The sequence below is a fragment of the Ovis aries genome, chromosome Y (genome assembly GCF_016772045.2).
Source record: "Ovis aries strain OAR_USU_Benz2616 breed Rambouillet chromosome Y, ARS-UI_Ramb_v3.0, whole genome shotgun sequence".
Classification (NCBI taxonomy): domain Eukaryota; kingdom Metazoa; phylum Chordata; class Mammalia; order Artiodactyla; family Bovidae; genus Ovis; species Ovis aries.
This window is the reverse complement of record NC_082741.1, coordinates 6,598,505-6,621,345: the sequence shown is the minus strand read 5'-3', so window position 1 is coordinate 6,621,345 and position 22,841 is coordinate 6,598,505. Positions and strand designations below refer to the sequence as shown.

The window sequence follows — 22,841 nt, the reverse complement described above, 5'->3', positions numbered from 1 at the left end:
CGGCCAGCGATTACATATCTGGGCTGACGCCGAGCTGTGACCCAAAGTTCCATTAGGTAATTAACAGCAGGCCAAAGGTTGGGGGGAAATGGCCTCACCTACTCACTCACTCTTTCAGTCCCGCCAGGCTCCTCTGTCCGTGGAATCTCCCCAGACAAGAACATGGGAGTGGGTTCCCATCTACTATTCAAGGAGATCTTCCCCACCCAGGGATCAAACCCGCGTCTCCTGTACATTAGCGGGCATATTCTTTACCAGGAGCACCACCTGGGATGCCCCTCCAGTCCCTTTGATCATTGTTTAGTTGCTAAGCCGTGTCAGACTCTTGAGTGACCGTAACCCACCAGTCCGTGGGATTTTTCCAGGCAGGAATCCTGGACTGGGTTGCCATTTCCTTCTTCGCTTCCTGCTAAATCCTTGGGTCTTTTCCGGTGTATTTTGTTTTTATTTCCTTTTGCTCTTTATTTGGAGAGGGAAGGAAAGGAAGTGAGGTCTTTGAAGTACAGGCGTAGGAAGTGACAGGAAAAGCTTGCGTGGTGATAGCACCAGAGAAAGGGGGACATATTTGCAGAGGACACAGGTGGGTTCTGCTTGCTCCTGTGTCCACTCCGCGTCTCGGGGTTAAAAGGAGTCAAGTTTTCTTTAAGGAACATCTGGCAGTTACTGTCAAGTGCTGTACTCTATGGAAACCAGGCCTGGCCAAACAAACATTTCAAATTCCTCGGCTACAGCGACTGGTCAGGTAAGAGTCTGTGACTCTCGATCTAGAGACAGGCGGAGGTGGGCTTTTACCCGAATTTCTAACCACCACCGCTCCCCTACCCCCCACCACAATGTGCTTGTTTATAAATCCATCTTTATCAGTACTTGAGACTGAAGACGAAACTGAGGCACTGAAAAGCATGGAGTCAAGGAGCGGAGAGAGAAATACAGTCTTTCAGCACCTGGAGCTTGCCAAGCCTGAAGGCCACACATGAACTATGCACTTCCCTTTTTATTAAGCACAATTTGATGTGTGTTGCTAAGGCTTGCCATTGTGGAAAAAAAAAAAATCCTGGTTTATTAGAATACTAACCTCTTTTTTTTTTTTTGGTAGAGAATTACAATGATACTGGGCTTCCCTGATGGCTCAGCTGGTAAAGAATCTGCCTGCAATGCAGGAGACCTGGGTTCAATCCCTGGGTCGGGAAGATCCCCTGGAGAAGGGAAAGGCTACCGACTCCAGTATTCTTGGGCTTCTCTGGTGGCTCAGCTGATAAAGAGTCTGCCTGCAATGTTCGATCCCTGGGTTGGGAAGATCCCCTGGAGAAGGCAATGGCACCCCACTCCAGTACTTTTGCCTGGAAAATCCCATGGATGGAGGAGCCTGGTGGGCTGCAATCCATGGGGTCGCTAAGAGTTGGACACGACTGAACGACTGAGTGACTTCACTTTCACTCTTCACTTTCATGCATTGGAGAAGGAAATGGCAACCCACTCCAGTGTTCTTGCCTGGAGAATCCCAGGGATGGCGGAGCCTGGTGGGCTGCCGTCTATGGGGTTGCACAGAGTTGGATACGACTGAAGTGAGTTAGCAGCAGCAGCAGCATCAGGATGTATTATCTACGGACATAAAAATGCCTCCAAGATACGTATATTTTACTAAATAACAGAAATAGCTACAATTAGGGAATTCCCTGGTGGTCTAGAGGTTAGGACTCTGCGGTTTCACTGCTGAGGACACAGGTTCAATCCCTGGTCGGGGAAACTGAGATCCCACAAGCCGTGTAACCCACTTCCCCCGACAAAAACAAAAATTCATGAAGGAGAAAACTGTTATCACCACCCCTTTTTCCCCAGCAGATGTTACGGCTCTTTTGACTGGGGGACCATCATCTCTGCAGTGTTTCTCCGTCTGCAGCCCTTATACAGGATACATTTTGCGTTCATGTTTCGCACTGCCTGTACCTTGCAGATCCTGCATGTATCAGGCGGTTCAGCTGGACCTTCCTCTCTGCCTAGCTATATATAGCTCATTCACTCAACTGCTATCAGAGCCTTCAGCAGATGACAGTGCCACAATGTATCCATTAGGGAGGTTTTTTGTTTTTTTTTTTTTTTTTTTGTACCTGATGTTTATAGTAGAGAATTTATTGAAGTCGATCAGTCCAACAGAGCTCCTGTTGGAAACACACTGAAACGGGTCGTACCGCTCTTGGTGGAAGCCATCTGTGGTCCTTGGTCCCCATCCAAGCTGGCGATGGCTGTTCTCAGACAAATTGCACAACCGGGTGAATTCAGGTTACCCCGGATCACAGTCTTCCACCCTGAGCTGGGCCCTCCCGAGAGCAGGCGATGCTGTGAGCCCCTGTGTGGCTTTCCGGTCCGACCCCAGCCCCCACTGCTGGCCCCCAGCCCCTGCTGAGCTCCCCTTCACGTGGATGAGAGTGTCAGCAGGTAGAAAGCCACTCATGTCTTACCTTGGCCATGCTGACGCTCACCTTCATCCACATACATCATCCCCACCATCTCTGGGTCCGGTTGCCCTTCCTTCTCCAGTAACACCTCCCTGCTGAGCCCTCTCTCCTACTGGGTAGCTCCATCCTTGGTTCCCACTCCCCACCCTAAGGGTGACTGTTAGGGACCAAACGGTGGTCTCTAGGACCTGAGTCATGTTTGCCAGAAAGAGACAGGATATGCGCTCATCCTGCCTGGCCAATCATGTAACGCCAGCTACTCCTGTAACTGAGACAAAGAACTGCCTGTATATAAGCCGCCATACTCCTTTGTTCAGGGCTCTTGTCAGATTCCCTTGTGTGGGATGAGACTTGGGCCCTAGAGCGCTAGAGATAAACTCCCGTCTTGTTTTTGCATTACTGTGGTGGACTTGCTCTCTCGGTCGGTTCGGAGATACGGGCTCGGAGCATAACAGTGACGATGTCTGTGAAACGATGTTGCCTTGATAACCTCACCTTCTGCATCCCTGCCCCATTCATGGGTCATTTCACTTCTCATTTGGATTATTGTCAAAAATCGAGAAACGTCATTTTGCCGACAAAGGTCCGTACAGTCAAAGCTAGGGTTTTTCCAGTCATCATGTATGGATGTGAAAGTTGGACCATAAAGAAAGCTGAGTGCTGAAGAATTGATGCTTTGGAACTGTGGTGTTGGAGAAGACTCTTGAGAGTCCCTTGGACTGCAAGGAGAACCAACCAGTCCATCCTAAAAGAAATCAATCCTGAATATCCTTTGGAAGGACTGATGCTGAAGCTGAAACTCCAATCCTTTGGCCACCTGAATCGAAGAACTGACTCATTTGAAAAGACCCTGGTGCCGGGGAAGATTGAAGGTGGGAGGAGAAGGGGATGACAGAGGATGAGATGGTTGGATGGCATCACCAACTTGATGCTCATGAGTTTTAGCAAGCTCCAGGAGTTGGTGATGGACAGGGAAGCTTGCCTGCTGCAGTCCGTGGGGGTCACAAAGAGTCGGACACGACTGAGCGACTGAACTGAGAGTTGGATGCGACTGAGCAGCTAATGCTTTCACTTTCATGTACCCTGATACATGCGTCCTTGCTGAAAATCATTCAGTGGTACCCGCGTCTGTTCTGGGTACGACCTACGCCGCTTGGCCTGGACCACCTTCCCTAGCCTCTGCAGGCTTACCTGCTCTACTGATGACCCACGTTCCTGCCCCTTTCTGAGTCCTTCCCCTCCCCACCCCTGTCCCCATGTCTTACTAAATCTCTGTTCTGCAACGCCCTCCTTCGCTGTGGACTCCTTCACATCTCTCCAGGTCCACAGACTGCCAAATGCAGACCCACAACTAACAGAGAGCGCAGCTGAAAGCCGTCCCCAAAGCCAGCCCTCTGTACGGCTGACAGGAAACGTGTGAAATTTTATATGGAATGTTTAAAGTCAAAATACAGCTACACGTAAGCTACTTGTTAGTGACTATAAACAACCGCAGTAGGGAAAAAACAACAAAAATCTGCATTAAAGAATTTGATTGCTTATGAAAATATCAACTGCAATTTCCCATTACACACAGAAACGATTGATGACTTTCAACAGAGAAGGGGAAATTCGAGGGTGGCTGTGGAATTCGAAGATGAAACTGGTTATTACGGTAATATTGACATGAAATTCTGGTTGCCTGTACCGCAGGGCGAAATAACTGGACCGTGATGTGAATGGTCTAGCTGATCCTGGATTTTCATAGCGTATGTAAATTACAGTCCTGTTCACATGTAGGACAAAATAGGCAGTTGGACCAAACGAATGTCCTTAGTACGGGAAACAATTTCAGGTCATTGAGGAAAAACACATTTGGCATCTGGTAGGTGCCAGGAATGTAAACAGGACCCGCCGTCAAAACTGTGTAATAGATGACATTTTATGGCCATTTGGTTTTATTTCATTTTTGTATCTCTATTTTGAAATTTATCATAGTAAAATGTATAGAACCCTAAATTTACCATTTTCGCCGTCTTTAACAGTACAGTTCAGAGGCACTAAGTACTTTAGCAGTGATTTTATTTCACCTTCGTGAGGAATTCAAGAATGGATATAGCATAACTTAAAACTGCCTTGAAACTGCAGACACTTGGCAGTCTTTTTTTTTTTTTTTTAATCTATGAGAGAAAGAAGTCTTTATGTCCAATAACACATTTGAGAATTTGATGGACTATTTTCTTGATGTCCTCCTGGTAGAAAGAAGAAAAAAAAAAAAACTAGTTTGTAATTCTAAGGACCAGGTGCAGGCTGTTTTTTTTTTTTTTCAGGGCATTTTTGTGCTTCCTATTTTGGAGTGAACTTTCTGGCTGGTTGGATAAAAGAATCTCAAGATAAAGTGGGCAAGATATCAGGAAAATAAGACTGAATCATGGTACCCATCCAGACGGAGAGCCTGTGAGAACTTGAGTGTCTGTGGAATTCTGGACACCTTTCAAGTCCTCCTGGTGCCTTTACTTGTGACTGCGGCTAAGAAGTCGAAATAGCAAGTGGAACCCTGAGCACCCCAGATGGGGGTGGAGTTATTTCAGTCTTCTCCTGGATTCTGATGTTCATTTGGACCCAGTAACGTGCATGCAATTAAAAAAAAAAAAAGTTTGTTCCAACGGAAAGATAGCCCTCGTTCTGCACAGAAACATCTTTTTTGAGTGATCATTAAATAACAGAGAGCTGAAGTGCTTTGAATCTTGAGCTCAGCAATAAATTACTTTGAAAAAAAAAATAGCACAAAGGTTTTCTGTTCCTTCTGTGAGAAAGTTTCTCTTGAATGATTTTTCATGATGAGCAAAAAGAAAAAAGATTGCGTTAATTGCGGCCATCCCTAGATCATTTTCTCCTTCGTTTTTGGGCTTTACTCCTCCTCCTCGTTCGAAGTGTAGACAGCTTTGATCATGCTGCCCTCGCCAACTGATTCATCCTTCTGCTGAATACCCTACCACCGAACAGAGAGGTCCTCTCGCTCAGCGCCACACAACTCGACCTTCATCCCGGGCTCTGAACTGCCCGGCAATGAGAGAACACTTGGGAATTTTCTGACTATGGGAAACGGAACACCGGGCTTGGTTTCTGCAACTTGGATTTTTACGTGAATTTCCAGACAGCTCTCAAGTTCTAAGAACGACTCTGGTCATCTCACGACGGGTTCCCTAATAGTGAACCCTTCAGTGCTTCCAGGAAGGACGGTCCTCCTTTGCCTGGAAGCCGCAAGGAGACCATTGGTGTGTCTTTCTCCCCAAACAGGAGTAAGAAAAGTTACTTGTTGTGTGGACTCTTTCTTCTTGAAAAAAAAAAACACAAAACTTTATTTGACTGAATCAGGTCTCAGTTGCAGCACCAGTGGGATCTTTAATTGCGGCAGAAGTCTTAGCTGTAGCACGTGGTATCTAGTTCCCTGACCAGGGATCGAACTCTGGTTCCCTGCATTAAGAGTATGGAGTAGTCGTCACTGGACCATGAGGGAAGTCCCTGTTTCTAGTGCCTTAGTGGGAAAACACACTTTTTTTTTTTAAAAGCAAAACCTTCTTGAAAGGAAGATTGCTTCTGCATTTCAACGTGACCACTTCCTGGTTGGTGATGTCACGGCCGACCCTTGCTGAAGGGCGGCAGCCTGACCTCTGGTGTGACCCCTGGGAGCTCTTGGGCCTTATAAATGTAGCTTTAAGTGATTTCCCAGGCCAGTGAGTGCGGGGGGTGCTCCGCAGAAAGAGAGAGGCAGTGGAACTTCCCTCAGCAAAGCCGAGGGGTCCCGAGGAGAGGTGAACCTGCTGTCCGCCAACCGAGGCCCTTGGCGAGTGAGAGACAGACAGACATGACAGGCGTTCCATCTAAGCAGTTCCGCTTTATTGCCACAAACTCTAGGTTTATATAGGCAAGCAGGGGGGTTTTGCGAGGGACTTTCCATAGTTGCACCAATCACGTTAAAGGTCAAATTGTCATGTGCCATAGTTGCACCAATTGTGTTAAAGGTCAAATCATCCTGTGCCTTCATTATAACAGGAGTCTATGGTGATCACGCGCTGTCCATGTGCATGGAAATCAAGAGAGCCAATCAAAAACTGTAACATAGACCACGCTCCTATCTCTTCCGCCAGGCGTTATCTTAGTTTCCCACCGCAAAGCTAACCCTTCTTTTTTAAGGTTTCCCATTTAGGGCCCCACAAGTGAGTGTGTGCATCCCAGCGATTTGCAGAATCAGTGAAAAATAACGAGTTAAGGCAACCAATCGGAGTGGAAAACATCCTACAGAACACCCGCCTTTTGCTGTCTCCAACTTGCATTTTTAACAAACAGAATTCAGGGGTGGATAAAGTCCAGGACACCCAGTTACTTTTGCATTTTGGACGCACAGCGAATGATGTTTTAATATTATGTCCATCCCAAAGAGGGCTTCCCTGATGCTCAGACGGTAGAGAATCCAGCTGCAATGCAGGAGACCTGGGTTGGATCCCTGGGTTGGGAAGCTCCCAGGGCCTGGCAATCCACTCCAGTATTCTTGCCTGGAAAATCCCAGCCGAAAACTCACTCTTTATCTCCTTTCTGCCTCTCGCTTATCACACCTTTTAGACCTACAGGCCCCAGTGTGGTAGCCGCTTGGCACAAGCGACTAGCAAGCTACTCAACTGTGGCTCCTCTCAGTGGTTACATGAGTTTGACTTCTAAGGCTTTGTATGAAGAAAAATAAAAAGACCCCAGGTTTCTGACTTAAACATGAAGGAAGAAAAAAAAGTTTCCCATTAACAACTTTGTGCTGTGCTGTGCTTAGTGGGTCAGTCGTGTCCGACTCTTTGTGACTCCACGGAACGTAGCCTGCCAGGCTCCTCCATCCATGGGATTCTCCAGGCAAGAATACCGGAACGGTTTGCCATTTCCTCCTCCAGGGAATCTTGCCGACCCAGGGATCGAACCCAGGTCTCCCACATTGCAGGCAGATTCTTTACTGTCTGAGCCACCAAAGTAACTTTAGTATTAGGTCATATGTTGAAATCATACTATTTCGTCATCTACTGAGCTAAAATGGATTGTTAGAATTGTTTCTTTTTCATTTTTCATTTTAAATCATTTAGAATTACACATGTGGTTTGCGTTATATTTCTGTTAGATCACAAGGCTTTAAAGCAGGGATGGGCAGACGTTTTTCTGTTAAGGGCTGGAGAGTGACTCTTGTGGGCTCATGATGGACAGGATCTCTGCTGAAAATTCTCAACTTGGCCCTTGTAGCCTCTGAGAACAATATAATACAAATAGGTGTAGCTGAGTGCCAATAAAACTTTATTTGTAGCAATAGGCAGGGTTTCTTTGGCCCAAGGGTGTGGTCTGCTGACTTCTGCTTGAGACACCTGGGGGTTTTATTTGTACATTTAAGTGGAATATCTACATGACTCTTCTCTGGAGAAGGAAATGGCAACCCACTCCAGTATTCCTGCCTGGAGCATCCCGTGGACAGAGGAGCCTGGCGGGGCTATGGTCCATGGGGGTCACAAAGAATCGGACACGATTGAGCGACCAAACCACCGTCTCCACGACTCAGTCCTATGACTTGGACAGAGGGAGAAAATATTTGTAAGTGGAGAATTTACTTTTCCCAAAGGTGGTTGGAGTACTAAATATGAAATGGCTGACAGTTTATTGATTTTTTTTTTGTTTAAGTGAAGGAGAGGATAAACCACGGATAAGGTGACTCTTGGGGCGGGGGGGAGCTGGGTGGGGGAGGTCTTGTGTCTGGACTCCCCCCGCCCAGGGAAGTTCAGATGGCCTGTGCTTTATTCTGCAGAAGCAACGAGGGCTTGTTGTTGCTGTTGCTATTTAGTTACAAATCATGTCCAACTTTCCGCGACCCTATGGACTGTATAGCCCGCCAGGCTCCTCTGTCCATGGGACTCTCCAGGCAAGAATCCTGCAGTGGGTAGTCATTCCCTTCTCCAGGGGATCTTCCCCACCAAGGGATCGAACCTGGGTCTCCTGCATTGGCAGGCAGATTCTTTACCAGCTGCGCCACCACGGAAGTACCAAGGAGGACCTGGGGTAAGAATTTTGTCCCAGATGCTGCAAGAGGGTCAGGGCATACGCTTCACCCACAGTCCACGTGAGACACTGCAAATCTATCTGACAGATGGCAAAGGCACGAAACACCAGAAATGGGAGCTGTCACACTGATAAAGCCAAAGGAATTTCTTTTTTTTTTTACAAAGAGCCGCACAAGTAGTAAATCCCATTTTCTCACCCAATTAAAATGTTTTATCTAGTGAGAGCCTGGCATGAGGTAACTTTCTAAGAACTGACTTCCACATGATTGGGAAATATCCTGAAATGTACAAGCTTTCTGGATCACATTAAAAAAAAAAAAAAACCAAGAAAACCACTGACAGGCGCAGATATACTCTGGGGAGGTGAAATGGGGTGAGAGCGATTCGTTGTGATTGGTCCATAAATGAGGCGCTTTATATATTTCTTTTACTGCCAAGGTGAGGTGGGGGGGCGGTGGGCGGTGCTTAGGAGTAGTTCTGGAATTAAATATTCCTTCTCGAAAGGGTAAACCCAAGACATTTATAAATCAGAGTTTGATTTATCACCTGTTACATGCTCTCCTTTTCAGCGCTGGGGGAACCTGGAAATAATTTCTGTTCCTTTGGTTTTGTAGTATGTGAATGGGGCCAAAGTGTCAGTTCTTAGCTTGAATTTCCATTTCCATGGTTATTGTCTCTCTGGGCGCTGCCTCAGAAATGGAAATGTGATTTCGCTGCAATGGCAACACTGGTTTAAGTAGCCCGGAGGGACTGCTGTGGGACTAAGTTAGGGGTGATGGGCTGCACTTCTCAGCTTGTGAGAGTTGACAACCTTGGGGGAATCCCAGCGAAGGGCTTGCACAAGAGCGCCTTATCTAGGGGCAGCTCTTGGTTATTTATGTACAGACTGGAAGGTCCCTTGGAGGAGGAAATGGCAACCCACTCCAGTATTTTTGCCTAGAGAATCCCATGGACGGAGGAGCCTGGCGGACTACATACCATCCATGGCGTTGGAAAAAGTCGGACGCGACTGAGCAACTAATACTTGGTTTTCATCACTTTGTTGAAAATCTCCTTATTTGCCTGGAAGAGAGAAGTAAGCGAAATTCCGTGGATGCTACTGTGTCTTGGGAACTTAATTTAGGATGTTTATGTATTTTATTTCGCTATCAAAATTACACACTGACTAATAATAAAATGCAAAATCTACTGGCATATAAAGCGCAAAATACTTGGTAGTATAAATGAATGTAACTTTTAAAATATTCCATTTTACGCCCTCACTAAACCATGGATCATTGAAACTGCTTTCTGAACTTCCCAGGTGGCCCAGGAGTTAGGATTCCACCTGCCAAGGCAGGGGACATACGTTTTGATCCCTGGTCCTTGACGATCCCACTTGCCTAAGAGCAACTAAGCCTGTGTGCCACAGCGACTGAAACCCATGAGCTCTAGAGCCCCTGTGTTGCAACTACTGAGCCTGAAAGTCTAGCCGGTGCTCTGAAACCAGTGAAGCCTCCCCAGCGAGAAGCCCTTGTGTTGCAACAAATAGCACAGCCAAGAATGAACGAGCAAAATTAAAAAAAAAAAAAAAATCCTGCTTTCCAAATAATGTAGATTGAGGCACAAATCATCCATCTGATGATTTCCAAATGATCCGTCTAGTAAGTTCTGAAGTCTTCCTGGATAGCTTGGTTGGTAAAGAATCTACCTGCAATGCAGGAGACCCTGGTTTGATTCCTGGGTCGGGAAGATCCCCCTGGAGGAGGGATAGGCTACCCACTCCAGTATTCTTGGCTTCTAAGTTCTAAATCCTTGGTTGCCTTTTAGAAATTGTCGGTGGGGTCTTTTTTTGAGATAGCTGCTACTAACGAAACAATGCCAGGATTTGATAGAGGGAATGTGGTAAGCTACCCCAGATATGCGTGCATGCTAAGTTGCTTCAGTCGTTGTTTGACCGTTTACAGCCCCATGGACCGTAGCCCACCAGGCTCCTCTGTCCATGGGGTTCTCCAGGCAAGAATACTGGAGTGGGTTGCCATTTCCTTCTCCAGGGGAATCTTCCCGACTCAGGCCTCAAACCCAAGTCTCCTGAGACTCCTGCATTGGCAGGCAGGTTCTTTAGTGGCTCAGTGGGTAAAGAATCTGCCTGCCGATGTGAGAGGCCCAGGACCAGTCCCTGACTGAGCAACTCAGGGCACACAGCACTAGTATTCTTGCCTGGAGAATCCCATGGACAGAGGAGTCTGGCAGGCTACAGTCCGTGGGGTCCCAAAGCGTCAGATAGGACTGAGAGATTGACACTTTCTCTACTGCTGAGCCACCTGGGAAGTCCCCCTGCAGGAATACAACATACTGAATGCAGGTATTTGGAGGTGGAGCCTTTGACTGCTAATTACACCCTGAGGGTGGGGCCCTGGTGAATGGGATTAGCGCCCCTGTAAGAGAGACCCTGCAGTAAAACCCACTCCAGTATTCCTGCCTGGAGAATTCCACAGAGAGAGGAGCCTGGTGGGCTACGGTCCATAGGGTTGCAAAGACATGACTGAAGCAAGTTAGCAAGAGAGACCCTACAGAGTCCCCTCTCCTCTCTTGTCAACATGAGGAAACAGGGAGATGCTGCTTTCTATGAATCGGGGAAAAGGTCCTCACCAGAGAGCAAATCTGCAGGCACCTTGATCTTGGATGTCTCAGCCTCCAGAACACTGAGAAATACATGTCTGTTTTTACAAGCTGCCCCGTGTATGGTACTTTGCTAGAGGAGCTCAAAGGGACTTAGCCAGAGGGTTCTTTCCCTTAATGGGACCCTAATGGGTTTCAGGGCCGCCGTGTCTGTTTCAGCTGCCCTGGGTGCATTGCCTGCATGTCAATGCCAGGGGGCTCACCTGGAAGGTTGCCTCAGCCTTGCCCACATGCCACCACCAAGGCAGCCTGTCCCCAGACCTGCCCCTTGCCTCTCTAATGCAGGGAGTCTCCACGGCAGTGGGAGGCCACCAAACCTGCTCTGACCCCTCTGTCCACTCAGTAGCTGCCAGGAGTTTCTGGCGTCAGCACAGAATGTACTTCTGGAGCCTTTAAAAAATATGAGATCCACTTAAGAATCCTGCCCTGCATTTGGCTACAACTTCACTCAGTTCAGTTCAGTCCCTCAGTCGTGTCCGACTCTTTGCGACCCCATGGACTGCAGCACGCCAGGCCTCCCTGTCCATCACCAACTCCTGGAGTCTACCTAAACCCATGTCCGTTGAGTCGGTGATGCCATCCAACCATCTCATCCTCTGTCGTCCCTTTCTCCTCCTGCCCTCAAGAGTCTTCTCCAACGCCATAGTTCCAAAGCACTGTTACAAAGCATGACTTCTAATCTCTTTTAACCTAGAGCAGTCTGTCTGCCTTTAGTCTGACGTTGCTGAGGAGTGCTGGCTGGTAGTCTTCTGTAAGTGTCCCAGGCTCTCTGTCTGTTTGCTCATTTCTGTGTGACTCCATGCTGGCTGGACGTTTTTTGGCAAGAATGCTGCAGAGGTGTTACTGTGTCCCTTTCACAGTTACAACACGAGGATCTGATGCTCCAGATGACCTTGCATTGCTCTGGCTGACCTTGGTTAGTTGGTTAGGGCTATGCCCACTCAATACCCTTGACAAGTGGGCACTTCCTTTCCTGTGTAAGTGATGGTTAATGGGGGAGGGCAGATGGGTCAGATTTGGGGACTCTGAAGATCTGGTCACACCTACCCCCTCACTACTCCTGTTGGAAGTACTGCCTTAATGGTGACAGAATGGTTTGATTACTAATCATTTCTTTCCTAAATCATTTTTTCATTCGCCCCCACCAGATTTATTAACATATGAATGACCCATTAACATTGTGTGTCAAGTCTTCTGCAAATTCTGAGCTGAAAGTCTTCTAAGAAAGCTTGACTTCTGTACCCCAACTTTTGCACATCATTATAGACTCATGGGGTTTTTTGTAATTGTTGTTGTTAGTTTTTTTTTTTCTGATTGTATGTGTTATAATCAACTAGCATATAGTTATTACTATTTTTTTTTTTGCCATACCTTGAGGCTGGCAGGATCTTAGTTCCCTGACAAGGGATTGAACCCCAGCCCTGAGCACTGAAAGTGTGGACTCCTAAGCATTGGACTGCCAGGGGCTTTTTATTATTTTTTGGATGCTCAAATTAATTGGCCAGTGGGAGTGCTTTTGGCGTGCGTGCGTGGGCACATGCTAAGTCACTTCAGTGGTATCTGATTCTTTGTGACGCTATGGACTATACAGCCCACCAGGCTCCTCTGTCCATGGGATTCTCCGGGGAAGAATACTGGAATGGGTTGCTGGGTCCTCCTCCAGGAAATCTTTCCCAAACAAGGGATTGAACCCATGTCTCCTGGATCTATTGCATTGTAGGTGGACTCTTCACTGCTGAGCCACCAGGGAAGCCCCCTTTTGGTGCCCATCACTATTAAAAGGCAGATTTCCACCCACCCCAAAAGCTGCTACATGTGACGTGCTTGAAAGAACTACAATACAGACTTGATGTTTTCGATATTACTCTGCTTTGCCTAGTCTCATGTTTCAGCCAGAATACACAGCGTTTAACTTGTCGAAGACGAATATCTTGGGCAATAATGGCACTGCACGGCATTACTGTGATGCAATTATACAAATATTACTCCAAAGCTCACCTGACCACAGAGAAATTCTGGGTTGATAAAACATCGTGGTTTACCTATTTAAGTCAAGGCTCAAGTCTGCTGAACATTTTATGGCAGCAGAAATTCACTGAAAGTGAAGTGAAAGTTGCTCAGTCGTGTCCAACTCTTTGCGACTCCAAGGACTATGCAGTCCATGAAATTCTCCAGGCCAGAATACTGGAGTGGGTAGCCTTTCCCTTCTCCAGGGGAATCCTCCAAACCCCAGGGGTGGAACCCAGTTCTCCTGCATTGCGGGTGGATTCTTTACCAGCTGAGCCACGAGGGAAGCCCAAGAATACTGGAGTGGGTAGCCTATCCCTTCTCCAGTGGATCTTCCCAGGGATCGAACCAGTGTCTTCTGCTTTGCAGGCAGTTTCTTTACCAGCTGAGCCCCCAGGGAAGCTCCGAAATTCACTGAGCAACCCTCAAATATTTACCTCAACATCTAAGACAAAGCCCCTGACGTTACTGGTTTGGGAAGAAAGGTGTTTAAAAATTTTACCTATTTATGTGTTTTTGGCCCTGCTGGATCTTCACTGCCTCGAGAGCTTTTGGCTACTTGTGGCGTAAAGGCTTTTCGTTGCTGTGGCTTCTCTTGCTGTGGCACACAGGCTCACGGGCTCACAGGCTTCAGTGCTTACAGTGCGTGGGGTCAGCAGCTGTGGCTCCTGGGCCCCGGAGCACAGGCTCCACAGCTGTGTTGCACGGGCTTAGTTGCTCCTTGGCACGAGCATTCTTCCAGGACCAGGGATCGAACCCGTGTCTCCTGTACTGGTAGGTGCACTCTTTACCACAGAGCCCAGGGAAGCCCAGAAAGGCTTTTTTTTTTTTTTTTTTTTTTGAGAAGTCATAGCAATACACAAATTTCATTTCAATTTGATACAGATACTTCTTGTGGCACTTCTTCTGTGTGTGTGCATTACTCCACTGTAGGTGGTGTGTGTATAGGTGTGCACGTGTGTGCACTGCTTCAGTGAAGATAGTATGCATACTTGTGTGTATCCAGTTCAGTTCAGTTGCTCAGTCGCGTCCGACTCTTTGCAACCCCATGAACCGCAGCACACCAGGCCTCCTTGTCCATCACCAACTCCTGGAGCTTGCTCAAACTCATGTCCATTGAGTTGGTGATGCCATCCAACCATCTCATCCTCTGCCGTCCCCTTCTCTTCCTGCCTTCAGTCTTTCCCAGCATCAGAGTCTTTTCCAAGCAGTCCGTTCTTTGCATCAGGTGCCCAAAGGATTGAAGCTTCTCACACTCGTCTTAGAGCTGGCGTAGAGTGAATCTGGGAAAAGTTACTTGCAGCTGGTTCTTGCTGCCTTCTCTTCTATTTCTGAGCCTGGGGGTGGGAGTAGGTCACTGAGGGACACAAGAGTTGGGTAATGTATTACAGAAATGTGGCCTTCTTTGTGCTTGAAGATGATGATAGCAGTGTCATTTAGTGGAGTGTGAGCTGTGCTAGAAATATTAAACCTTCTGAGGCCGCCAAGACGTTCCCCTCACTTGTGTGTTAGTCAGGCTCAGAAAAGCTGGATGACCTCTTGCTAAGTTAGTGAAATATCACAAAGAATAATTACAGTGTGTAAAAATAGCTGGAGAACAGAACAGTAGGTCAAAGGAGTTAACATGTGTTGTGCAATCCAGGAAGCCTGTGCAAACTTCCTTTTCTTTCCAAAGATCCTCCGTGGTGGCTTTCCCTGGGTTTCCACCATATCCGTGAGGGGAGCTTGCGAGATGGTGCAGTCACCGACGACCCCAGGGACTGACAAAGCAGCATTTGTTTGCAACGTGTCACTGCAAGTTGGCCCGAAGCCCCTGATGCTGTAGCCACATGGGGACCAAGGTAGGTGGAGATGAGGAGGGTAGGGGGGAAATGACAACCTTGCCGTCAAGTCTCCCCTGACATGTTACATTTCTCATCTTCATGGGGGAGACATGTCACGTGGCCAGACCCAAGTTCAGCTGGGTGGGGATGTTTAATCCTTCCCCATGGCAAAGAGATGGGGAGACAATGGAAACAGTGACGGACTTTATTTCCCTGGGCTCCAAAATCACTGCAGATGGTGACTGCAGCCATGAAATGAAAAGACACTTGCTCCTTGAAAGAAAAACTATGACCAACCCAGACAGCATATTCAAAAGCAGAGACATGACTTTGCCGACAAAGGTCTGTCTAGTCAAAGCTGTGGTTTTTCGAATAGTTGTATATGGATGTGAGAGTTGTACTATAAAGAAAGCTGAGTGCCAAAGAATTGATGCTTTTAAACTGTGGTGTAGGAGGACTCTGGAGAGACTCTTGGACTGCAAGGAGATCCAGCCAGTCCATCCTAAAGAAGATCAGTCCTGGGTTTTCATTGAAAGGACTGATGCTGAAGCTGAAACTCCAATACTTTGCCCATCTGATGCAAAGAGATACTCATTAGAAAAGACCCTGATGCTGGGAAAGACTGAAGGTGGGAGGAGAAGGGGATGACAGAGGATGAGATGGTTGCATGCCATTACCGACTCAACGGACATGGGTTTGAGCAAGCTCCAGGAGACAGTGATGGTCAGGGAAGCCTGGTGTGCTGCGGTCCATGGGGTTACAAAGACTCAAGACGTGACTGAGTGAGCAACAACAACAGCAAGGAAGGTCGTGGAGTAGTGGTGAGCATGATTGCACATACCACACTAGTCATCAGGATCTAATACACTCAAGTGCTCAAAATGTATGATTTCATCATGCTAATGGCAGGCCTGTTCAGCCCAGATTAGTAATAAATACCCTGTATTTAAGGCCTGCTAAGAGATCAAACACAATATGCTCTAAATCATGACATCATCCTTGCCTTTGCTCAGTTTATCCCTTTGAGGGATCAAATGGCTTGGCATCCTTTGACTATATCTTAATGTTTGGGCTTCCCTGGTGGCTCAGATGGTAAAGAATCTGCCTGCAATGCAGGAGATCCAAGTTCAATCCCTGGGTTGGGGAAGATCCCCTGGAAAAGAAAATGGCACCCCACTCCAGGATTCTGGCCTGGGGAAATCCCATGGACCGAAGAGCCTGGTGGGCTATAGTCCATGGTGTTGCAAAGAGTTGGGCACGACTGAGTGACTAAGCATGACAGACATGCATCTTAGTGTCTGGGTTGTAAATATATCACACTTGATTTCTTGTAAGTTTTAATTATTTTTTTAAATGAAGGGGAATACTCTGTAAATATAGAAGTAATAGATTTTCATTGCTAAACGTTTAGGACCTAAATACTAAAGGAGAATAAACTGTGTTACCCTTCCACCATCCTGAAGTTGAGAACTGCAGTGTCAGGGGAGACACACACACACACACACACACACACACACACACACACACACACACACACCCAGATGCCACTGAATTAAAACAAACGAAACAGCCCCTTTTAAAGAAATTTGTGCTCCTCCGATTATGACAAAGATGGAACGCTTTTCCACCTGATGTTGTGAATCGTATGTGTTTATTTTCCTACATTTTCCTGTTCTTGTCTGTGTAGGGCTGTGTAGAAGTGAACACAGGATGTTCATGTCTGTGAAGGCAACAGAAACGTCATTCCAAATTGCACTGGAAGCAGAGAGCATCCGGTCGGGTAATTAAGTCAGGACAGAGGTGTGCGGCTGGTCTCTGCAGCAGCTGGAGTTGAGGAGTTGAAGCCAGCGGTTGTCATGGACACGGCTCATCCATCACTTCTGCTTCCCTTCTGAGGCAGCCGTCTGCTCTCGCACCCGAGCCGCTGGCCCTGCTCAGCAGTGGACCTGGAGGGCTGCGTGTCCCAGGCTTAGGTCGTTAGCTATGCCGACAGGGAGGATTCCATCTGACCCAGGGGGCCTGCCTTGGTCCTTGAGGGCACCTTCGGGAGCAACCAGTGGTGGGTGCCTTGTCCTGCATGCGTGCTCAGTCATGTCCGACTCTTTGTGACCCCGTGGACCGTAGCCTGACAGGCTCCACTGTCCGTGGGATTCTTCAGGCAAGAACACTGGAGTGGGTTGCTAGTCCTTCCTCCAGGGGATCTTCCCAACCCAGGGATCGAACCAGGGTCTTCTGCATGGCAGGTGGATTCTTTACTGTCTAAGCCAGGAGGGGTCAAAGGGCCTTGTGTTTACTCTTAAGAGATGCTACCAAATGCCCTTCGGAATCAATCCCACCCCACCCCCACTAATTGATCAGGGCTCAAGGACACTTCATTCACGTATCTTCATTAAGTGGATATAACTCACTGTTTCACTCATTCCCCCCCGCCCCCGCCGAACTGAAACCAGTATTTCATTATATTTTTAATTTCTCTAGTCACTAGTTAGATTGCACATCTCTTCTCTCTTTCTCAGCTTTGTTTCCTGCTGTGTATAGTGGCAATTTGTCTCTGCTCCTTTTTTAGTCTGTTCTGTTGAACTGTCAGCTGGCTTTCCCACAGGTTTGGGACAGCTGACTTTCCTGCAGATTTGGGACAGTTCTTTAGATATGGAGCACATTAATCCATTTGGGTTTTTTGGGTATGTTTTCCCTTATTGTTCTTGTAATTTTAAAGATATTTTAAATCGTGGAAGGATTGATGGTTTTTCCAGTTGTCATATATGGCTGTGAGAGCTGGACCATAAAGAAGGCTGAGACCAAAGAATTGATGCTTTCAAACGGTGGTGCTGGAGAAGACTCTTGAGAGTGCCTTGGGCTGCAAGGAGATCCAACCAGTCCATCCTAAAGGAAATCAACCCTGATTATTCATTGAAAGGACTGCTGCTGAAGCTGAAACTCCAATCCTTTGGCCACCTGATGTAAAGAGCTGACCCTGATGCTGGGAAAGATTAAGAGCAGGAGAGAAGGGGATGACAGAGGAGGAGATGGTTGGATGGCATCACTGACTCAATGGACATGAGTTGGAGCAAACTCTGGGAGACAGTGAAGGACAGGGAAGCCTGGTGTGCTGCAGTTCATGGGGTCACAAAGAGTCAGACCCAACTGAGTGACTGAACAACAGCAACAAAATAGGCTAAAATCTATAGATCTCTCCTATGTGATTTCTTTTGTTGCTTTTACTCAGAGCAGCTCTTTGCACAAACTTGTATGGCTGCACTGTCAGCATGTAACATTTTCATCTATAAGGCTGAGACCTAACTCTGGCAGTCTCTGGTGTCAAGATCAGGGTTTGGCAAGCTTTCTCTGAAAAGGGCCCAATTGTAAATATTTTAAGTTTTAAGGGCCACAGGGCTCTCTGGCAACAATTTAAATCTGCTGTATTGTAGCCAGGATGCAACGATAGACAACACCTAAATGCACGGGCAGGTCTGGGTTCCAATTAAGCATTATTATTATTTTACAGAAAGAGGCACCAGAGTGTAGCTGGGCAACCCTTGGACTAGACGGAGGCAATAGGCAAATCTCTTATTCAGCTGGACCACTGAGGCACGCTGGTGTCGTTTACTCGGAGAGAAACAGTGAACACAGAGGGGAGCTGTAATTATAAAAGTTAGACCATACTCGATTAACGGCTTGCTTCAGAACAGTGTTTCACACAGTGGACTTGACAAATATCATGGTTATGTGACTGTACGTGGGCTTCCCAGGTGGTGCTAACGGTAAAGAAACCGCCTGCTACTGCAGGAGAAGTAAAGAGATGTGGGTTCGATCCCTGGGTCTGGAAGATCCCCTGGAGAAGGAAATGGCAACACACTCCAGTATTCTTGCCTGGAGAATCCCATGGATAGAGGAGCCTGGTGGGCTACAGTCCGCAGACTGGGTCTCAACAGTCAGACACGACTGAAGCGACTTAGCAAGCACTCAGGTGACTGTGTGAACCCTTTTTCCTTCTAGGCATTTGGGTCTGAGATTGTTCCATTTGTCAAAACACAAATCAATGACCGCAGTCCAAGGGGCCTGGTACATTTCTCAGGCTGGCTGGGCTGAGAGTATGTTTTTATTTTTGCCAAGAAAAAGAAACACGGATATGGTGTATTCTGCTGACCTGGGAAAACTGGCAACTTCAAATGAAGGGGGGATTAGCGGTCGTTTTAGGAAATGAACATCTCCATGACAATTGATGGAAAGGCATTCACGGAATTCATGAAACGTAACTGCAAATGCACCCTCTCTGCAAAATTCTGATCGGCTCACTGGGAATGGTTACAGGTCGACTAGACAGCAGGCTGCTCTTCTCCTGGCAGCATCCTGTCAGATGCAGGTCCTTCTAAAGTCTTCTTGGTTGGTCAAGGGAGCCCTGAAGAGTCAATGGTGGTGAGCTTTGGGAACCTTCGGGTAAAGTGTCACCTGGAGTATTGTGAAAACATACAGCCACAGCTCCTGGTCCCTGTTGTCTATTGGAGGGGTGCACGTGTTCAGTCGTTCAGTCATGTCTGACTCTTTGCGACCCCATGGACTGTAGCCCTCTAGGCTCCTCTGTCCATGGGATTCTCCAGGCAAGGATCCTGGAGTGGGTTGCCATTTCCTCCTCCAGGGGATCTTTCCGACCCAAGAATTGAACCCAGGTCTCTTGCATTGCAGGGGGATTCTTTACCAGCTGAGCCACATGGGAAGCCCAAGAATCCTGGAATGGGTTGCCATTTCCTCCTCCAGCGGATCTTCCTGACCCAGGGACTGAACCCACGTCTCCTGCCTTGGCAGGCAGACTCTCTACCTTCTGAGCCACCAGGGAAGGCCCACAGGAGGGTACCATGCAGTCTGCTGGATGAATGAACATATTCCCGGTCCCATGTCTGTCCTTTGTCTGAACCAAACTGTCTGGGGAGTGGTTGCTGGGAACCTGCAGACACATGAGCCCTTTGTGACCCTTCTGAGGTGACCTTGCCATCTGACAGGCCCTCAAACAGGGTCTCATGTGCCACAGTAAGTCTAATCAACTGTAGGAGCTATTCCTCAGAATTATCCATTCTAGGTCCCGGGCAAAGATTGTTGGGGCTATTTATGCCTCGTTCAACAAAATGACTCAATGGAAAAAGTGACCGAGTGTTTTCAACTTAGCTCCATCTTCCTTGCTCGGTTGCTACAACCATATCGAAATTCTGTGTCTAAAATGTTCTGGCGGTTACTAAGACCAGGACTGTGACTAAAGTGAACTCTGATGGTCCATGTTCTCTTTATGTTACTCCTCATCTCTCTTGGTCATATTAACCTCGTTACTTTCAGAAAAAAAAAACAACACACACAATGAAAGAAACACAAAACAATCAAGCAACAATAAACAATTTTTTGTTGGCATTTTTTTTTTAAGAACGAAAATTCTGCTCCACTATCCATGATAACACCAGGCTTAGGAGAGGGGGAAAATGAATTAGGCATGACAATTTTTTTTTTCTCTTGCATGACTCTTTTGATCATATTTTTTTAGTAGTATTGGTTCAAAGGGAAATCATAGTGCTTGCATGTTGAACAGCACCTAGCATAAATTAAATTGGCCTGGAGTTGTTAAAAGTATTTAGAGACTCTGCTATAACATGACATGCTTTCTTAAATATTTGTGTTTTCATCTGTCTTCCTAATTGGGCTCTCAGCTGCTGGAAGGCTGCTTACATCTTATTTGTCCCCCGCCTGGGGTGCAATCGGTACCTTTACGTACTATCCTCTGAAGGCCTGATGCTGGTGGGGAGAATGAACATCTTCATGGAAAATTCCAGCTCATCTGCACATCAGCTACCTTTGATTGAAAAGCGCATCTCTCCCACTCAGAGAGGAATGCTGCTGTCTATTCTACATCTTAAAAAGAAAAAATCCAGAGGCTGAAATCTGACTGTAGGACTTTCAGACAACCTGCATTTCCACAGTACAGTAACACCCCCATGTCACTCTGCCTACATCACACTTGGGTGTTTGAATGCCAGCTGATGAGAGCTCATTTTAAACTCTCCTGCTTTAAAAACATTTTTTTTTTCTTTTTTCTTGAAAGAGTTCCCTTTCTGGATCCCAACAGTTTGATTTCTCTTTCAATTCCGGTGGGCTGACAGCCTCAGAGATGCTTTGTTTGTGCCATTACTGAGGGAAGGGGATGAAACGATCAGATCTTATTTACCAGTCTCTGTCTGATAAAGACGGCTTTGCCATAAAAGAAGCAAACGATAAAAAGCTAGAAGTACAAGACACTGGGTCTTAAAGTCATCCCGCTAAATAAAATGAAAAGAGCTCAGTTCTGGACTGCTGACTCGGGGCACAGCCAGCTGCACATGACTTTGTCGAGGACAGAGGTAAGGAGCAGACGTCCTGGTGAATTTTTCAAGTGAATGTGTAAGATAATCTTCAAAAGTCAAGTTTAAAATTCCCTGCTTAACTTTTTGCAACCCTTCTGGCCATCGTGTAACCCGACTATTCTGTTGTACAGATACCATTAGCAAGTCCTTCTTCCAACAATACAAATACCTCTCTTCTCCTGATAAAATCTCATTTTAAGTAAGTTGAAGGGACCATAGGCTTTTTTTCCCCCCTAACCCAGAGTACTTTTTTTTTTTTTCTGCTTTACCTTTTTCTTGTTTGCTTATCAAGGTACAATTTGCATGCTGTAAAATTCTTTCTTAAGTGTGCAGTCCAGAAATCTTCAAAGTATATACAGGCTTCGGGTCCAAACTGGCCTGCAGATTGTTTTGTAAATAAAGCTTTATTGGAACATGGCCACTCCTACTCATTTACATATTGTCAGTGGCTGCTTTCACGCAGCAATGGCAGACCTGAGTCTTGGTCTGCAAAGGCAAATACATTTGCTCTCCCGAACTTTACATAAAATCTACAATCTTGGCTGAAAAAAAAAAGTGAGTAGCTCAGTCGTGTCCAATTCTTTGCAATCCCATGGACAATCTTGGCTACAGTTCTACAAATTTTAACCAATTAGCAGTCATGTAACTACCACCACGATTAAGAGTTTAAAAATTTTCATTGCTCTTAAAAATTAAGGAAATTAAACTATTTCAAGATAATGCTGTGAAAGTGCTGCACTCAATATGCCAGCAAATTTGGAAAACTCAGCAGTGGCCACAGGACTGGGAAAGGTCAGTTTTCATTCCAATCCCAAAGAAAGGCCATGCCAAAGAATGCTCAAACTACCACACAGTTGCACTCATCTCACACGCTAGTAAAGTCATGCTCAAAATTCTCCAAGCCAGGCTTCAGCAATATGCGAACCGTGAACTTCCAGATGTTCAAGCTGGATTTAGAAAAGGCAGAGGAACTAGAGATCAAATGGCAAACATCCGCTGGATCTTCGAAAAAGCAAGAGAGTTCCAGGAAAACATCTATTTCTGCATTATTGACTATGCCAAAGCCTTTGACTATGTGGATCACAACAAACTGGAACATTCTTAAAAAGATGGGAATACCAGACCACCTGATCTGCCTCCTGAGAAATCTGTATGCAGGTTAAGAAGCAACAGTTAGAACTGGACATGGAAAAACAGATTGGTTCCAAATTGGGAAAGGAGTATGTCAAGGCTGTATATTGTCACCCTGCTTATTTAACTTATATGAGAAATGCCAAGCTGGAGGAACACAAGCTAGAATCAAGATTGCTGGGAGAAACATCAATAACCTCAGATATGCAGATGACTCCACCTTTATGGCAGAAAGCAAAGAAGAAAGTGGAAGTGGAGAGTGAAAAAGCTGGCTTAAAAGGCAACATTCAAGAAACTAAAATCATGGCATCCGGTCCCATC

At 46.6% G+C, this 22,841-nt stretch overlaps 1 long non-coding RNA gene across 1 annotated transcript; it reads left to right on the top strand.

Annotated features, from left to right (window-relative positions):
* Positions 1-564: 564 nt before the first annotated feature.
* LOC105605337 (uncharacterized) lies at positions 565-21,810 on the top strand. The gene is made up of 3 exons (XR_001025048.5): positions 565-742; positions 14,862-15,027; positions 19,693-21,810. It is a non-coding gene; the product is annotated as an uncharacterized LOC105605337 (long non-coding RNA).
* The last annotated feature ends 1,031 nt before the right edge of the window (positions 21,811-22,841 follow it).